The 19,275-nt window shown below is 36.4% G+C and overlaps 1 long non-coding RNA gene across 1 annotated transcript in view; it reads left to right on the top strand.

Moving 5' to 3' along the window:
• LOC111771641 (uncharacterized) overlaps positions 1 to 19,275 on the top strand; it is a 53,942-nt gene that overhangs the window by 20,547 nt on the left and 14,120 nt on the right. Inside the window, exons 6-10 of the long non-coding RNA XR_002805559.2 lie at positions 6,099 to 6,232; positions 9,490 to 9,704; positions 10,334 to 10,437; positions 16,995 to 17,127; positions 18,371 to 18,602. This is a non-coding gene — a long non-coding RNA (uncharacterized lncRNA). The remainder of the gene's footprint in view (positions 1 to 6,098; positions 6,233 to 9,489; positions 9,705 to 10,333; positions 10,438 to 16,994; positions 17,128 to 18,370; positions 18,603 to 19,275) is intronic.

Below are 19,275 nucleotides of genomic sequence, written 5' to 3'. Positions count from 1 at the left end.
GCTTACAATTGCTGTAGGCCTCTGGCCTGCAAGGCTGTTGTTAGTGCTCTCAGGATTGCATCTGGGTGGGGCTTGCCCCAGGCACAGGAGCACCCAATTGTTTCAGACTTTGAAAGTGGAGGCCAATCCCTTATGTGGCTGTTTGAGAAGCACAGGTCTTCTGCTGCTGGTAAGCCCCAAGGCCCACAGGTCCACACATGCTATCAACACATTCCTGGCCCATGCACAGGTCCTGACCCCCTGGGGTGTACCCAGTCGCCCCACTGCAGAGGTCCCCACACACTTCAACAACGCCCCATCCACTCCACCCGCTTCTCATACACGCTCTGCCTAGCAGAGGGGCACCCACTTGCCTGCTTGTAGAGGATCCAGGCACCCAGTCTTTGCAGGTCAAAAAGTTGCCTGAGGGCTTGGTGTTGGGTGGGACCAGTCCCTAGGGTGGGCTGCCTGCCCTGGCTGAGCTGGATTAATTTGATGCTGTGGTGGGCAGGGCAGACCCTGGGCTAACATGCCATGGGAAGAACGCCAATGGTGTCTGCCAGAGTCTGTCAACACACCTGTACCAGGTCATGAGAATGGCTGCCACTAATGTCTCAGTCTCTGGAGAGGTCTCACCTCTCACTGAGATGCACCCATAGCCTGTCAAGTGAGTCTCTTTTCACCAAAGGACTATGTACCTTTCTGGTGATTTTATGTTGCTTTCTGAAACAGGTGAATTTGTCTGTGGGCCCTTTAAGAGCTGGCTTTTTTTCTGCTTATATCCAGTAGGTTTTCTAGGGGTATTCCCTATTGTAGTTAATAGCCAGCAAAGCCAGATATTATGACACTCGTCTCAGATGTATTGAGTCCAAAGGATGCTTATAGCGGTAATGTTCCCCTGCTCAGATCCCCTACTCCTCCTGGGAACGCTATGTACCTTAGGATTGCTCCTGGCCAGCTGTGAAGTGCCACAGCTTGTGAAGCTTTTTCTCTCCAGAAAGGAATTTCTGCCTCAGTTAAGACTGTCTCTTGTTGCAGGGCTTCTTTTTATCCCATTTTCAGTTCTCTCTCAGGGGTAATTGTTCCAAGAATAGTTGTAACTTGGTTGTGTTCATGGGGGGAGGTGAGTTCCAAGTCCACCTATGCCACCATCTTGACATCAATTCTAAAGTGATTTATCTCTTAAAAATACCCCCAAAGCATTTCATATGGATGTCTGTGTTTGTGTGTACGTCTCTCTCCCTCTCACTCACTTCTCCCCCTCTCTGCCTCCTTTCCTCCCTTCCTTCCCCTTCCAGATAGTTTAACTTTCAAGATTAGGTTCTGCTGTTCTTCACCTCACATTGTCTCAACAAGTAGCCATTAAAAATAAGGCAGATTATAGCACTGCCTTGTATCTAGGCTCCCCACTTCACTCCTCACATTCTGGCTGCTAGAACTCTGCTGTGGATTCTAGACCATTAAACTGTGTAAAGCAGGATTTTTGCCAGCTTCTCCAGATTTGGATAGTCAGACATGTGAAATGAAACCTCATGAGAGATATTTGGATCTCCTGCCACTCTGGACTCTTTGCTGTTCCTGAGACACCCCCAGTGAAGTCCCACCCCAGTCCTTTGCACTGGCTATTCCCTCTGCCTGAATTCTCTTCCTCCCAGGTCTAAGTTGGGTTAGCTACTTAAACTGCAAATCTTTTCTCAAGTGTCTTCTACTCAACCATGCCTATGGTGACCTCTTATTTAATTCACTATCCTCATCCCTGTACTCAACTCTCCCATGCCCCTTACCCCGCTCTACATTTTCTAATTTATTTCATATCACTTGTCACATTTTAGCATGGTTTATCATTTACTCATTGTGTCTTCTCCGGAGGGAACAACCATCCCGGTTTCCTCTGGGACTGACAGGCTTCCCAGGGTATGGGACTTTTCAGTTTTAAGACCATGAAAGTCCCAGGCAAACTGAGATGAATTGGCCACCTTGTTTCCTTGTCTTTCTCCTCTCAGCAGAATGAAACCTTCACAACTGTGGAGATCTCTGTTTTGTTCAGTGATTTATCCCACACATCAACAACAGTGCCTCACACATAGTAGGCAGTTAATAAATCTTTGCTGAATGAAGGAAGGAAAGACTAAAGAATAAGAATTACAGTGCTTACATCCTGGTAGCTAGGCATGTAGATTCTAAATGAACCTGCTATATGTTATTTGGGAGGACAGAATCAAATTTACTGATAATTACTTAGGTTTCTAAGTCACATTTTAGTTCACAAAAGTGTTATTTCCCTATATCCTGCCTCATTAAATCTTAATGGCAGTCCTACAGCATACAATGAATAATAATATCTATGGCATCAGATGTTTGTGAGGGTAAAAAGAGGTCATTCCCATAAAGGCATTTCCCCACTCCCTGACACTCAGCAAACACTCAGTGGATTTTCCTAATTTCATTACTATTGCTATCATCATTAATTGTGTTATTACTGAGATAGTCATTGGCCTCTTTTTCACAATGGGAAATTTGAGTATGAGAGAAGATTGGTGACTTGTTTAAAGCAAGTGAGTGCCTGATGCTAATGTTTTTAAAGATTTTCTTTTGCAATTTGTTTGATACAAATGTAATTCTCTCTTAGTTAAAACAAGGAAAGGTTTCCTTTTTTCTCACTTTATTGAGGTATACTTATTATACAAAAAATTGCACACATTTAATGTATACATTTTGATGAGTTTGAGCATATCCAGTCACCTGTGATACTATCACCACAATCAAAATAATAAAAATCTTCATCACCTCTAAAATATTTCTCTTGTCCCCTTGCTTTGTTCTTTCTTTTGTGATTTTGGCAAAATGAAAATATGTACAACTTAACCCACCCCTGACACTTCACATCAGTTTCGTTCAATATGCTTTTCATAATCAATGTTAATAGCCTGGTGCATTTCCCTTTTCTGTCTAGGCAGGTAGGTTACTCTTTTAATTTGTTTGTACAAGTATTGGGACCATAATCGATACATTACTTGCAGCTTTCTTTCACTTCCTAACAGTGCATCAAGGCCTTCCATCTAGGGTAATAGGACTCTATTTTGTTATATTTTTAAATTCAGCTTTACAGCCCATGCAGCGTTCATCTGGGTGCATTGTATGAAGTGAAATTTTCATTCATCTCCCCAGCCCGCTCCACTCCTCAGAAGTGCCAAATTGGCCCAGCACCATTTATCAATCAATTTTGCTTTGGTGTTATCTTTTTAAATTAATCTTCCAATACTGCAGTTTTAATTAATGAACCATTTAATATCTACTATCACAAATATTCCTCATTTCCTTTCTTTTTTGAGGTTTTCCTTGTATAATCTCACTTACTGAAGATTTACAGCTAAAATTTAACCTCACTTTTCAAATTTCTATAACACCACATTTGGCTTTCTAACTTATTTGCAGTAACATGAGAATATTTTTTGAGAAAATGAACAATTAATATTGACTTACTGTCTCAGATCGTGTGTGTGTGTGTGTGTGGTGGGTCTTCTTCCAAAGCGGCCCTTTAAATTCCTTAGAAAAATTCTATAATTTTCTTTATGTAGGCTGAATAATTCTTCATGAGTGTATAGCTGAGTAATTTTTTTCTCGCTATTGTGAATTAGTTATAAATTGGATTATGTTCATAAAATGTTGGTGTAGAGTGAAAGCAGTGATTTTTATTTGCTTATTTCTTAGTGCCCAGCTTACTACAATGTTTACCACTTTTCAGAGTTCTGGAGGCTTGATTTTCACATGTTATTTAGGAACGTAAAAGATATCCATGTATTTGTATTCCAAAATCAAAATTAAGCTTCATTTCATATTGTGTAAGTAGGCAAATTTTACACATGATGCACAAATGTCAGAGTTCATGGATGGGCATTAGTAGATTTGGGAACCCTCTAAAATAAGAAAAATAAATTTAGGAATATGATCATAAATATGTTTTTCAGAGTGGATGGAAGATAGATTTCATCAGATCCTCAAGTGTATCTATGTCAAAAAATATAAGAATACATACACAATATATTACGTGCTTTTAAAATATGTACATATGTAGATCATCTTTTAAAATATAGCTCTCTAACCCATTCATTAGAGTTTATTTTTTCAAATGAAATCAAACGTGATATTTTCCTCTCAAGTAGCTAATATACATCACAAACTTTTAGGAATCCATTTTGTGTCATTGATCACTTCGTTACTTTCTTTAAGTCTTTCCTCAAATATAACCATCTTGATGGAGCCTAAGGGGAGCAACCTACCCACCATCTTGACACCAATTCTATTCTCTCTATTCTGATCGACTCGTTAGTTTTTGCACAACATTGATTATCTTCTAACCTAATTTTGTTGTTTTATTAATTATTATTATTTTAATTTTCTCACCTCAGCTGAAAAATAGAGCATAGGTTCAACAGAGAGGTATTCTTTTCTATTTTGTTCACAGAGAATACCTTGTGTGCCAACAGTAGCACATGGCACATAGGATGTGCTCGTTAAATAATTGCTGAATAAAAATATAAAGAATATTCTAACAATAGAGGCAAACTTACCTAGTAAGAAAGATAATGCAGAGTACTCACATGTTGGTTAGTGGGCACAGATTCTAAATAATACTGTTACATGTTAATTTTTAATTGTCTTTGTAGGCATGGAATCACTTTTCATGATAATATAATCTCTTATGTTTCTAAGTAGCTTTTTAACTTACAGATGTGTTTTCCATAAGTTTAATGAAGATTCAATCCTATGTCATGGAATTCCTGCTGGTATCTGACTGAGGTCTTTTATGCGAGCATACATACAAAGGCATTTCCACACTTCCTGACCTGGGAGTAATCCTTCAGTGAATGTTAATGATTTCATTAGCATTCTTAGTGTTACTGCTATCATTATTATTAAAAGCAGTTACTTCATTTTTTATTCTGGATAGCAAGTGTGTGTGTAGAGAGGATGAATGATGTGTTTAAGCACACAAAACCGAGTGAGTGGCTGATGTTTTCATTCATTTTTAAAAAGTGAATATTCTTGGTCACTACTGTTAATATTAAAAGTAGTATTTTCAGAGTTTATCTAAGGAAAGAATTTAGAGATACAAATTGACAAATTTAATAACCTACACCAAAACTAATTCATTCCACACCTTTTCCATTATCTTTATTAAACTTGTGCTCCATCCCCCTCTCTGCATAAAAACAGACAAGAACATACGGACACATAGAAAACTCCATATATTTCCTTGTTTTTTATTCATTTTATAAGAAGAGGATTATTTTATGAAAACTGAGTATTATCCCACACATTTCTCTGAAAATTGCTTTCCTTCTTGGGCATTTTTCCGTAGACAGCCCTCTATATCACAGTATACTTTACTGTTTTATGTGTTAAAATTCACCTCAAACCAAATGGAATTCATTAGATGATATGAGTTCCAAAAAGGAATCAAATTATATCTTCCTGAAAAGAGCCAATGTATACAATAGAATTTTAGGAAAGTCATTTATTTCCTTGATTATTTAGTTTTTAAAACAATACCACACTGTTTGAATTTTTATAACTTGATGTTATCTTCTAGTTACTTTTGTCCTCACTAGCTGTTGTGGGTTAGATTGTGTCCCCAAAAAAGATATGTGGAAGCCCCAATACCCCAGTATCTCAGAATGTGACCTTATTTGGAAATAGGATCATTCTAATTGTAATTAGTTAAAATGAGGTCATACTAGAGTAGGGTGTTCCTTTATTCAATTTCACTGATATCCTTATAAGAGCAGGGAAATTTTGACACAGACACAGATGGAGAGAAGATGGTCATGTGAAGATGGAAGCATAGATTAGAGTCATGCTGCCAAAAGCCAGGGAATTCCTGGACCACCAGAAGCAGAAAGAGGCACGGAGAGACCTTCTCCTAGAAGCTTCGGAGGGAGCATGGCCCTGCCAATGCCTTGATTTTGGGCTTGTCGCATCCAGAACTGTGAAACAAATTTATATTGTTTAAAGCCACCCAAGTTTGTGCTACTTTCTTATGGCAGCACTAGGAAACTAATACACTGGCCTTCAGTATTTTTCGTAAGTTATTAATTCCCACTAATATATTCTTACAGGTGGAGTTTATCAGCTATTTGTCAAGTTACCAAAAAGTTCCCACAGAGATTTTAATCTGATTATCTTAAAAACATAGATGAAATTGAGAAAATTCCACATTTCTACAGTGTCAACTTCATGTTTGGGAGCATGGGTATGTATCGATCATTTAAACTCTTGTTTTATGTAATGCAGCTTTGCATTTTAATTATAGGTCCTGAAATCTTCTTAATACATACTCGTAGTAGTTTACATTTTGTGTTTCTGTTGTATTTTTGTTTCTTTTTCACTTTCTACATGTTGGATTCTATAATGTAAAGACAATGATATTTTTCAATTTATGCTTTTGGTTCATTTTTAAAAGAATATATTCTGCATTCTCGTTTCCTCATTTGAGTATTTTACTTTCTTTTTCTCCACTTTTATTGGGATATAATTGACAGATAAAATTATGTATATTTAAGGTGCACAGCATGATGTTTTGATATGCATATACATTGTAAAATGATTACCACAATCAAGCAAATTAACATATCATTATCTCATATAGTTACCATGTTTTTGTAAGTAGTGAGAACACTTGAAATCTACTCTCTTAGCAAATTTCAATTGTGCAATAATATTATTAACCAAATTCACCATGCTGTACATTTGATCTCTAGAACTTATTCATCTTATAACTGAAAGTTTGTACCCTTTGACCAACATCTCCCCATTTCCCTCATCCCCCAGCCCCTAATAACCACTGATCTACTCTCTGCTTCTATGAGTTTGACTTTTAAGATTCCACATATAAGTGAGATCATGCAGTATTTTCACTTTTTTACTTTCTATGTAGATAATTATTTTTTATAATTTGGATACATTATATCATCATAACAAAGATACACACCACATCTGGAAATTCCCTGACCTGTCAAGTGCACAGATCAGTCAGTAGCCTTTCACTTGGGGACCCAGGAAACTGATTCTCTTTCTGAAACCCAGTCTCAGGAAATGTGGTTTGAGGAACTTTAATACCAGCCTGTCCAGGGCTGTCCAGGCGGTCACGTGAAAGCCCAACTCACTAGAAAACTTTGGATTTGAAGAAAGATGATTTATGAGTGAAATTTCAGCCTAGCTATTAAGCCAGCTTCCTCACTATAGGCACAGCCTTGGATGTGCACACATGACATGTGTGTTGACGTGTTCACAGTGTAATTTAAAAATACCAAAATAATAATTCTTAATTCTGCATTGTTATGTAAAAAAATACTGTATATTGTCATACATTATGCCTATACAAACATGTTGATTCCTTTGATCCTTGAGATAAGCTTCTAAATTAGGAATACTGGGAGAATCTCCTCCATAGGAGTGACGTGATGATTAAAAGGCAAGTCCTGCATACAAGCACTGAGCACATCATCTGACTCATTCTCAGCCCTCCGTCAATCCTAAATGTATTGATTTTATTAAAATTACTACCACTGCTCCTGACATTTTTGAGAACAGATATTTTTTTTTTTTTTTGCTTAGAAAATTGAAGCTAGGAGAAGTATACTGACTTCATTAACTTTGCAGATGACGTATTTGACTTTTTTATGTTTTAAAAGTATGTACACATCGACATATACTTACATAGTGTTTGGGGTTGTATTTTACAAAATTGAATCTTATAATAAACATTCTACAATTTGCTTTTCTCACATAACAATACATCATAGATATCTATAGAATTCTATTCATATCCTGGTTTATATTCATATTTCCTGAAATCCACCATTTTAAACCATAAGGGATGAATTTTATAATGTGTTGAGTTCTGTATTTTTATATTTTCCCTCTGCCTAAAAATGAAATTTTGGCACTATTAGTTCTGTTCCTTAGATCTATGAAAACTCATCAGAGATCTTTCCATGATTTTTGTTTTTAAAGAGTTTCTTTTTTAGAGCAGGTTTAGGTTCACAGCAAAATTCAGCAGAGGGTCCAGAGATTTCCTGCTTACCCCCTGCCCCCACACATGCATAGCCTCCTCCATTATCAACATCCCCCACCAGAGTGGGACATTAGTTACAATTGATGACCCTCCATTGAGATGATCACCAAAAGTTGATACTTTACATTAGAGTTCGATCTTTGTGTTGTACATTCTGTGAATTTGGGCAAAAGCATAATGACATGTATCCATCGTTAGAGTATCATACAGAGTATTTTCACTGCCATAAAAATCGCCTGTGCTCTGCCTAGTCTGCCCTCCCCTCACAACCCTTAGCAAAACCTGCTCTTTTTACCGTCTCCATAGTTTTCTCTTTCCAGAATGTCATACAGTTGGAATCATACAGTAAGGAGCCTTTTCAGATTGGCTTCTTTACTCAGTAATATGTATTTAAGGTTCCTCCATGTGTTTTCATGGTTTGAGAGCTCCTTTCTTTTTATCACTGATTAATACTCTATTGTCTGTATGTACCGCAGTTTATTTATCCATTTGCCCAATGAAGGACATTTTGGTTGATCCAGGTTTTGGCAATTATGAATAAAGTGGCTAATACATTCATGTGCAGGTTTTTCTGTGGACATAAGTTTTCAACTCCTTTGGGTAAATACCAAGGAATGTGATCGCTGGATCATATTGAAAGAGTATGTTTAGTTTCGTAAGAAACTGCCAGACTGTCTTCTAAAGTGGCTATACAGTTTGCATTCCCACCGGTGATGAATGAGACTTCCCGTTGCTTCACATGCTCAACAGATTCGGTGTTAGTGTTCCCAATATTGGCTATTCTAATATGTGTATAGTGGTATCTCGTGGTTTTAACTTGCATTTCACTGATGACATATGATGTGGAGTGTTTTTTAATATGCTTATTTGCCAGTGTCTGTTAAGGTCTTTGGCCCACTTTTTTGATTGGGTTGTTTACTTTCTTATTGTTGAGTTTTAAGAGTTCTTTGTATGTTTGGTATTTTAATTATTATATCTTGAAAATACAATTTAGGCACTTTTCTTGCAGATGTCTTTTATTTCTTGCATACTCTCACCTCATTATTCTTTGAGATCAATATTAATACTAGTTTCTCAGATTTAACTAACTATCCCATTGGGATGTCTATCTTGTCAATACTACAAAGATGAGTAAAATCATCATTTTTGCAATAGGACCTTCTCTTCCACCACCATATGTACAACTCCCCAGTTTTGTAAGCTGTTTTATAACACTCAGAACAGTTTTGTAGCTTTCTTCGTTTCTGTACTGAACATTACTTGATCAATTTGTGTATGAGTTGTATACGTTTTCTCTTTCTATTGTAAATGGGATCATTTTAAAATTGATTTTTTACCTATTGCTAGCCTATCAAAAATTTATTAATTTTTGTATATATATTTTCTGTCTGCCTAAATTACTGACCCCTTTTCTAACTCTCATCATTTTCCAGATGATTTTTCAGTTTTCTTGAAATGAACAATATCTAATTTCAATATATTGAGATAGAAAAATGAAGTCACATGTCATTTCGTTATAATCAATAAGTTCTTTTCATTGCAAACTCAAACCAGCCAATCAGCACTACTGCAGGCTGTGCGGGGACTGTGCCCTTCTAATCCCATTGACAGTTGATCCTTTGCACCTATGATGTTCTTGTGTGTTCAGGTATGTGGATACCACATAAGGAGGTTAGATGGCCTGTGCCGCCAGCTTAGCCATGGGTTTTCCTAGCATCCACCACAAGTCCAAACATATCTCTTGAAATTAAAAATTGTAATTTAATACTGTGGGTTAATCTTGTGTGTTAAGAATGCTTATCCTAATCTTTATATACTGTTTGGTAAGTTGTTTTTCAATAGGAAACCGGCGTGTTACAATGTTTTGTTAAACTTGAAATTGAATCTTATGATATGAACTGTTACTTAGGATTTTATGTTTCTTGACATTTGTCAAGATATTTTCATGTATTTATCTCAATCAAGAATAAATTTTAACAAGACAGCTGACTTCTCCAAGTCAAGAGGCTCCTAGTCTGTCTTGTTTGAGGTCAAATAGCAGTTAAATAGCTGTTTGGTTTTTCCCTACAGAAACTTTATAATGTGTGTGTCTGTGTGTGAGAGACTTTTTTTTTTAATATTTCTTCTAAATTTATCACTAGGTATTTTATAGTACTTCATTTTTGGTTAATTTGCTTCTATGTAATATCATGCTGTGATAGTACCTTGTCATGTCTATAAATAGTTTTACATTTTACTTGGTATGTTATCTCATATTGAGCAATTTTATTTTTGAAGTAAATCTGATGTCATTGGGGAAAAAAAAGACTAACACACGTTTTGCCTGAGAATCTAATGAGAACTTCCATATAAAAGTCTCATATCACAGGGTCTACCATGAGGTAAGTATATAGTAGCTATTTACAATAAGCTTTGTTGTTATTGTTATATTTTACTAGGTGCTGTGACCTCTGCTGCACATGAGATAAATTGAACTTGGAGAGGTTAATGTCACATAGGAAGTAAAAGGTCCCCGTTTCCTTTCCCTTTTTTTGGTATGAAATATGTTGCATTTTTTCCGTTTTGTAACCAATAGGTGTTCATTATCTCTAATTTAATAAAGTATAAAAATAACATTAGAAGTTAAAGGTCACTTTAAATCCCATCCTTTTGAGATGCTTCCATTGCTATAATGGAAGACTTTATACACTTTCATATATCTTTTTATACCTATATTATATATAAGTTTATAATTTATACATTGTATGTGTGTTACTTAATTGGCCTCATCCGCCGCATGCTGTTTTTACTGTGGGTATCTTCATCTTCCCCTCCCAGCATCCGTGCTTCTTCATCCTTTCCTTTTGTTGGTTTAATGATATAGTAGGTATTTCGGCAGACATTTCTTCATGTGCATAATATCCTCCACAGTCCTATTTTTTCAGGTAAGTGTATGTTTTCATATGTAAAAGTGTTAGATTTTTGTTACTGATTTATAAACTATCATCATCCTATAATTACTTTTTATGCCTCTTGCTTTATCACTTAAGAATACCTCATGAGGGGCCAGCCCGGTGGTGCAGCGGTTAAGTGTGCATGTTCCGCTTCGGCGGCCGAGGGTTCGCCAGTTCGGATCCTGGGTGTGGACATGGCACCACTTGTCAAGCCATGCTGTGGTAGGCGTCCCACATAGAAAGTAGAGGAAGATGGACACAGATGTTAGCTCAGGGCCAATCTTCCTCAAAAAGAAAAAATAAGAATACCTCATGAATAATCTTTCCTAGTCATCTGGTATAGCTCCCGTTCATTCTTTCAGTGAATGGGTACTAGTCCATGGTAAGAATATACCACATTTCAGTCATCCGTGTCCCTAGGTATACACATTTCCTTTTGTTCCCCCGTTTCTTCATCCTGGGAACAGTGTTATAATGAAATTTTTTATGCATATACCTTTAAGAAGTTTTACTTCTATTTCAGTGCAATAATTACCAGGAATATCATTGATATGTCAAAATGTATATGTATTTCTAATTTTTGTATATATGATAGGCTACCTTTAAAAATGTAGACCACTTTACATTTCCACCAGCAGTGTTTAAGAGGGCACTTTTCCCTTCATGCCCAACAGCAATTGGTGTTATGCTTCTTGTTGCTGGTGCCATTCAAATGAGTGGAAAGTGATATCAGCTTGTTACTTAATATAAATTTCCCCAACTCCTAAAGAATCTGAATATTTTTTCAGTTGTTTATTGGACATTTGTGTTTGCTCTTCTGTGAGTCTTCTTCTCAAAGAATCAGCGCCGGCCTGGTGGCGCAGCAGTTAAGTTCACACGTTCCACTTCTCAGCGACCCGGAGTCCGCTGGTTTGGATCCCGGGTGCGGACATGGCACCGCTTGGCAAAAGCCATGTTGTGGTAGGGGCCCCACATATAAAGTAGAGGAAGATGGGCATGGATGTTAGCTCAGGGCCAGGCTTCCTCAGGAAAAAGTGGAGGATTGGCAGCAGTTAGCTCAGGGCTAATCCTCCTCAAAAAAAAAAAAAAAGAATCAGTGACATATTTTCCATTTTGAGGGGTGGTCTTTTTCTTATCATTTGCTGAGAACTTTTTTCATTAATGGATATTGGATTTTATCAGATGCATCAATTGATATGATCATGTCATTTTTTTTCCTCTTAAGCCTATCCGTATGGTACATTTTATAATTCTTTAAGATTATTTTTTAGAGCATTTTTAGGTTCACAGCAAAATTAAGAGGAATGTACAGAGATTTCCCATATACCCTTGGCCCACACACAAACTTAATCTCCTCCATTATCAACACTCCCCACAAAGTGGTACATTTTTTTAAATTGATGAACCTCCATTGACACATCATGATCACCCAAAGTCCATACTATACATTAGGGTTCACTCTGGGTGTTGCACATCCTGTGGATTTGGACAGATGTATAATGACATGTATCCATCACTATAGTCTCATACAGAATAGTTTCACTGCCGACAGATCCTCTGTGCTCTGCCTGTTCATCTCTCTCTCACACCAAGCCCTGGAAACCACTGATCTTGTTACTTTCTTCATAGTTTTACCTTTTCCAAAATGTCATATAGCCAGAATCAGACACTATGTAGTCTTTTCAGATAGGATTCTTTCTCTTAGTTGTATGTTTTTAAGGTTCCTCCATGTCCTTTTGTGGCTCAATAGCCCATTTCTTTTTAGTACTGAATAATATTCCATTGTCTGGATGTATCACTTTTTTTTTTCCTTTTGAGGAAGATGAGCCCTGAGCTAACTACCGCCAATCCTCCTCTTTTTGCTGAGGAAGCCTAGCCCTGAGCTAATATCCGTGCCCATCTTCCTCTGCTTTCTATGTGGGATGCCTACCACAGCATGGCGTGCCAAGCAGTGCCATGTCTACACCCGGTATCTGAACCAGCGAACCCCGGGCCACCGAGAAGCGGAACATGCGAACTTAACCACTGCGCCACCGGGCTGGCCCCTGGATGTATCACCTTTTATTCATTCACCTGCTGAAGGACGTCTTGGTTGCTTCCAGATTTTGACAGTTATGAATAAAGTTTCTTAAATATTCATGTGCAGAATGTTACGTGGGCATACATTTTCAAGTGCTTTTGGTAAATAGCAAAGGGCACGATTGCTGGATCACATGGTAAAAGTGGGTTTAGTTTTGTAAGAAACTGCCAAACTGTCCTCCAAAATGACTGTACCATTGTACATTCATACCAGCAATGAATAAGAGTTCCTGTTGCCCAACATCCTCACCAGCATTTGGTGTTGTGAGTTGTTTCGAATTTTGTTCATTCTAATAGGTGTGTCGTGGTATCTCGTTGTTTTAATTTGCAATTCCCTAATGATGTATGATGTTGACCATCTTTCCATATGTTTATTTGTCATTTGTATATCTTCTTTGATGAGGTGTCCGGATCTGTTGCCCATGGTCTTCTTTTTTAATATGTATTCTGACAGTCTCCGTCTTTTGTTATGTTTAGACCTTTCACATTTATAGTGATTATTGATATTGTTGGATTAATATCTGTAACTGTTTTCTACTCATTACACTAGTTCATTTCTTTTTTAGCTTTCCTCCTTTTTCTTCTTTGTTTTAATAGAGCATTTTATATGATTCTATTTCCTCTCTCTTACTATACGAAGTATATTGCTTTAAAATCTTTTTTGTGTGTTTGCCCTAGAATTTCCACTATTCATTTATAGTTAATCTAAATCCACTTTCCAATATACATTATCACTTCCTGGATATGCAGGTGCCCTATACCAGAACATTCTGATTACGTCCTTCTGTTTTTTATTCCTTCATTCATTTCCCTTATCCATACACCATAGTTACTGAATACATTGTTGCTGTGATTTCTTTGAACAAACAGTTACCTGTCTGACCAATTAAGAACTACAAAAATAAAATATTTTGTATTACTTTTATTTATTCTTCTCTTATTCTCTTCCCATCTTTATGGTGATCTGAATTTCTGATCTGTATCATTTTCCTTCTGTCTGATTAACTTTTAGTATTTCTTGCAAAGCATGTCTACTGGCATGAAATTCCTTTAATATCTGTTTGTCTTTCGAGAAAGGCTTTATTTCTACTTTACTTTAGTTTGTTGTTAAATAAAACTGTACATGTTTAAGGGTACATGATGATTTGATATACATATCCATAGTGAAATGATTAGTCAAGCTATTAACATATCTATCTCCTCATAGGGTTATCATTTTTTGTGTGTTGTAAGAGCATCTGAAATCTACTCTTTTAGCAAATTTACAGTATAGAATACAGTATTATTAAGTATAATCATGATGTACGTTACATCTCTAGACTTATTCATCCCCTAGGACTGCTACTTTGTGCCCTTTGACCACCATCTCCCCATTTCTGCTATCTCCTTACCCCTCATAACCACCATTCTACTCTTTGCTTCAATGTATTTGGCTTTTTTGATTCCACATATAAGTGAGATGAAGCATATTTTTCTTTCTGCCATCTGCATTATTTCACTTAGCATATTCTTCTCAAAGTTCATCCATGTCACAAAAGGCAGGATCTCGTTTTTTAAGGGTGAATACTATTCCATTGTATATATATCTATATATATTCCATAGTTTCTTTGTCCATTTATCTGTTGATGGACACTTCAGTTGTTTGCACATCTTGACTATTGTGAATAATCCATTCAATGAACATGGGAGTGCAGATATCTCTTCTAGGTATTGATTTCATTTGTTTTGTGTATATACTCAGAAGTGGAATTACCAGATCATATGGTAGTTCTATTTTTTATTTTTTGAGGAACCTCCATACTGTTTTCCATAGTGGCTGCACCAGTTTACATTCCCACCAATAGTGCACAAGGGTTCCCTTTTCTCCACATCCTCGCCAGCATTTGTTACCTCATATCTTTTTGATATAGTCATCTTATCAGTTGTGAGGTGATATTTCATTGTAGTTTTGATTTGCATTTCCCTAATGACTAGTGATGTCGAGCACCTTTTTATTTACCTGTTGGCCATTTGTATGGTTCTTTTTGGAAAAATATATATTCAGGTCCTTTGCCCATTTTTTAATTGAGTTGTTTGTTTGCTATAAGTTGTGTAAGTTCCTTATGTACTTCAGATATTAACCCCTTATCAGATATATGGTTTGCAAGTATTTTCTCCTAATCTGTAGGTTGCTTTTTCATTTTATTGACTGCTTCTTTTACTGTGCAGAAGCTTTTTAGTTTGATGTAGTCCCACTTGTTTATTTTTGCTTTTGTTGCCTGAACATTTGGTGTCATATCCAAAAAGTCATTGCCAAGGACAATGTCAAGGAAGTTTTTCCCTATGTTTTCTTCTAGGAGTTTTACTGTTTCAGGTCTTACATTTAAGTCTTCAATCCCTTTTAAATTCATTTTTGAAGTGTATTTTTTCTATCATACAGAATGCTAGGTTGGTGGGGATTTTTCTTTAAACACTTTAACTATTTCAATCCGCTCTCTTCTTACTTACGTGGTTTCTGATGATAAGTCCAATGTAATTCTTATTCTTGTTTCTCTATAAATTAGGCAGTTTCCCATCTAATTGTTTTTAACTACAAAATTAATATATGATAATTGATTCTAGAGAAATAGTGCAAGGATGTTTAAAGATAAAGATCTTCATTGATTTCCCCTTCCAGGTCCATATGTTGGTACATGTCCTTCCACTGGTTTTTCAACCTTAAACACACATAAACATGTATCCTTTTGCTAAAAACTGGAATGTCTGATAGGCACCATTCTACTAATTGCTTTTATTTTCCCCTCAACAATATTGAGTAATGAATACCTATTCCTATATTGGTTATTTTAAAAATCATTTTCTTAAATAATTCTACATTTAATAATATGTTGTACCTTGATAATACTTTGTGAAGAGAATAAGTTGAAAAACTTCCCTGGGAATATCCCATTCAACCAATAGTTTATATTTGTAATTATTGTGCTTTTACCAAACTATACATTTTGTAGCTGAAGAGATTGTATGAAGTTAAATGATTCACCTACACGTCCCCTCTGTCTGGTCCCACAACCAACCCCCTTAAGAAAACTATAGCCTCATGAGTGTCCTTTCACATAACAGTATACTCATATATACATTTAGATGTGTTGTTAATTATCTTGGCAAAAATTAGTAAGTGTTATACACATTACCCTGCAGATTACTTTTCTCTCTCACAATAGAGAATGTCAAAAATTTTATTTTTACATTACCATGTTTTAAAATTTAACCCTTGATCCACCATGAAATATATATTTTGGGTAGTGTGAATATCTCACTTGATTTTATATTCTCCTCTTTCTCATCTTTCCCAATAGAATTTTATCAATTAATTTTGTCCTGTAGATCTCTTTCAGTTACTGATGTAATAGCTATTGTTTTAATGATTGTAGCTGTATTCTACCATTTACACTTTGTAATTAAATATGCTGCTCATAATCCTTCCCGCCCACGACATTGTGTCTTTTTAAAAAATATTTATACCCCTTGGCCAATCTCCCTTATTTATTATGGTAAATTAATTTTAATAAGAATATGGTTTAGTATAAAATCTTACAATTGCATTTTAATTGTATTATAACTATAATAAATCTTGAAATGTTAGCAGCTATTCCGTATTGATTCTTCTCATTCAAGACCATGAGCGTATTTGTAGTCAATGAAGCCTGTTATTTGCTGCTTGGGGGACTTCATGTTTGTCTTATATCGATCAAAAAAAAGCTCATAATACCTTTGTTGCTTGGTATTAGAATTTTCTCCTTTATTGTACATAGATTACTTTTCATGTATCTTTTCTGATTATTACTAGTGTGTAGGAAATCTATTAATTTTATCGTATATATTTTTTCCCTCTACTTACCTTTTGAGCAGTCTTACCAGTTCCTATCATTCCTTTTTTCTTCTCTAGGATTTTCCAAATCATTATATACGTAACATGTTTTTTAAGTGTTGCAATATTAAAATCATCTTACGACTTCAAGGTGTCACTGGGAATACTTCCTGGACCTCACAACACAGACTAATTCAAACAGACCCCTGCTGTGAGTGCTTTGCTCTTCTCCAGCCATGTCTAGGCTGGTCTCTCAGACGTAGATTCTTCCTCTGCACTGGGACCTGGGCAGGCCCTTCTGTGGATTTGACTCTAGAATCCTCCAGAGCTGTCCCTGCAGGAACCTGAGACATAATCTCACTGCAAACTAGAAACTGTTTGATATGAATAATGACAAGTATAAAGGGTGTGTTGATATTTTTATTAGAACAAATTATTTGAGGTATTTATGTCTGATGATTGGGTTCTAAACAGGAATTATTATGATTTATATAGATGGATTTATCATACATGGACTCAGGTTGTCTTTACCTAAACATTAATGTCCCTATGTGGCTTTGTGGTTGACAAAACTGTTTTTACATGTTTTGTTTCACTTGACACTCTTCGCATAACAGTATAGTTCCTGGGTTTGCTATGAGGATTTCAGAAGATAATCCACACTTAGCACAGTTTTTGGAAAGTAAGTTAGCACTCTGTAAACGTTTATCTTTTAGTTGTTACTGTTATTGCTATTATTATTGTTAATAACGCCCGTTATATCCTTTCTATAGACAGAAAATTGATGTTTGATGACACTTAAGTGACTTGCTTAGGGCTGCACAGCATTTGCTTTTCTTTCTTAAAATTTTACTGTGTTTAATTTTATTTCATGAGAAATGATGCCAACTTGTTGAAGTGAAACAGTACAAAGATGCATGAAGAAAAATGACATAGTTCAGTTCACGTTAGATTCACTTCATCCCTCTGCCGTAAGCAGTGCTCAGTGTGCGGGGCATATACTTCTTCACCACCTTGCACGATCAATTACTTACAGATTAACTGGGCCCACATATTAAGGTATTTTTGGTCACTGCTTATAAAAAAAGAAAAAAATGGGGGCAGGGCAGAATTTTCTTTATGAATTTTTCAACGTCTTATTTTTCTTCCTGGAGGGAAACAGCTGAGGGAGCATTCCCAATTGCCAATGAGACTTTATGGATTTACGTGTTGATATTCAAATTAGCAGCCCGGGTTGTCAGCATTTGGGTGTAATAGTATGTGCTGAATATCTCTGACATTATTTAAGAATTTATTCTTTTTTCTACTGTTCTCTCATCAATTCGTAAGTCAATATCACATTGTTTTAATTAGTGTACTTTTTACATTTAATAATTAATATGAAATATGTCTCTCACTGCTTTTCTTTTTTGAGGTTTCTCTTACATATTCTAACATACAAAATTTCCCTACAGCTAAACCCTAGCCTCAGTTCTTGAAATACTGTTGGAGGAAGTCATCAAGAGTACGTGACTGCCAGTTGACCTGAGAGCTGGACCCAGGCAATTGGAGGCTCCTTAACTTTCCCCTGCCTTGGGAATGGACGTTCCACCCACTATTCCCACTCTTGGAGGCATTTCAGGGATGCAGCTTGAGATAATAATGTGTTGTTGAGACCATCCGGACAGTATACGCAACTGAACCCAGGTAAGGCCCCTATACGGCACACCTTGGGGATATTGCAGGTTTAGTTCCAGACCACTGCAATAAAGCGAATATCACAATAAAACAAGTCACATGAATTTTTGGTTTCCTAGTGCATATAAAGTTATGTTTACACTATCCTGTAGTCTAAAAAGTGTGCAACAGCATTATGTCTAAAAAATACCAATGTATGTGCCTTAATTAGGGGCTGGCCCAGTGGTGCAGTGGTTAATTGTGCATTTCTGCTTCTCGGCAGCCTGGGGTTTACCGGTCCGGATCCCGAGTGCGGACATGGCACTGCTTGGCAAAAGCCATGCTATGTTAGGTATCCCACATATAAAGTAGAGGAAGATGGGCATGGATGTTAGCTCAGGGCCAGTCTTCCTCAGCAAAAAGAGGAGGATTGGCAGTAGTTAGCTCAGGGATAATCTTCCTCAAAAAAAAAATTATATATATAATTTATTGCTAAAAAATGCTAACCATCATCTGAACCTTTTGTGAGCCATAACCTTTTGGTGGTGGAGGATCTTGTAAAAAACGCAACATCTGTGAAGCACAATAAAGCAGAGAGCAATAACATGAGGTATGCGTGTGTAAACTTTAAGATTCTGACAGGCAGATTCAGAGATCTACTCTTCTTGCGACTGCCCAAGACAAGCCCCTTATGTAAGTTCCC

Source organism: Equus caballus, chromosome X (assembly GCF_041296265.1).
Source record: "Equus caballus isolate H_3958 breed thoroughbred chromosome X, TB-T2T, whole genome shotgun sequence".
In the NCBI taxonomy this organism is placed as follows: domain Eukaryota; kingdom Metazoa; phylum Chordata; class Mammalia; order Perissodactyla; family Equidae; genus Equus; species Equus caballus.
This window is presented reverse-complemented; position numbering and strand designations above follow the sequence as displayed.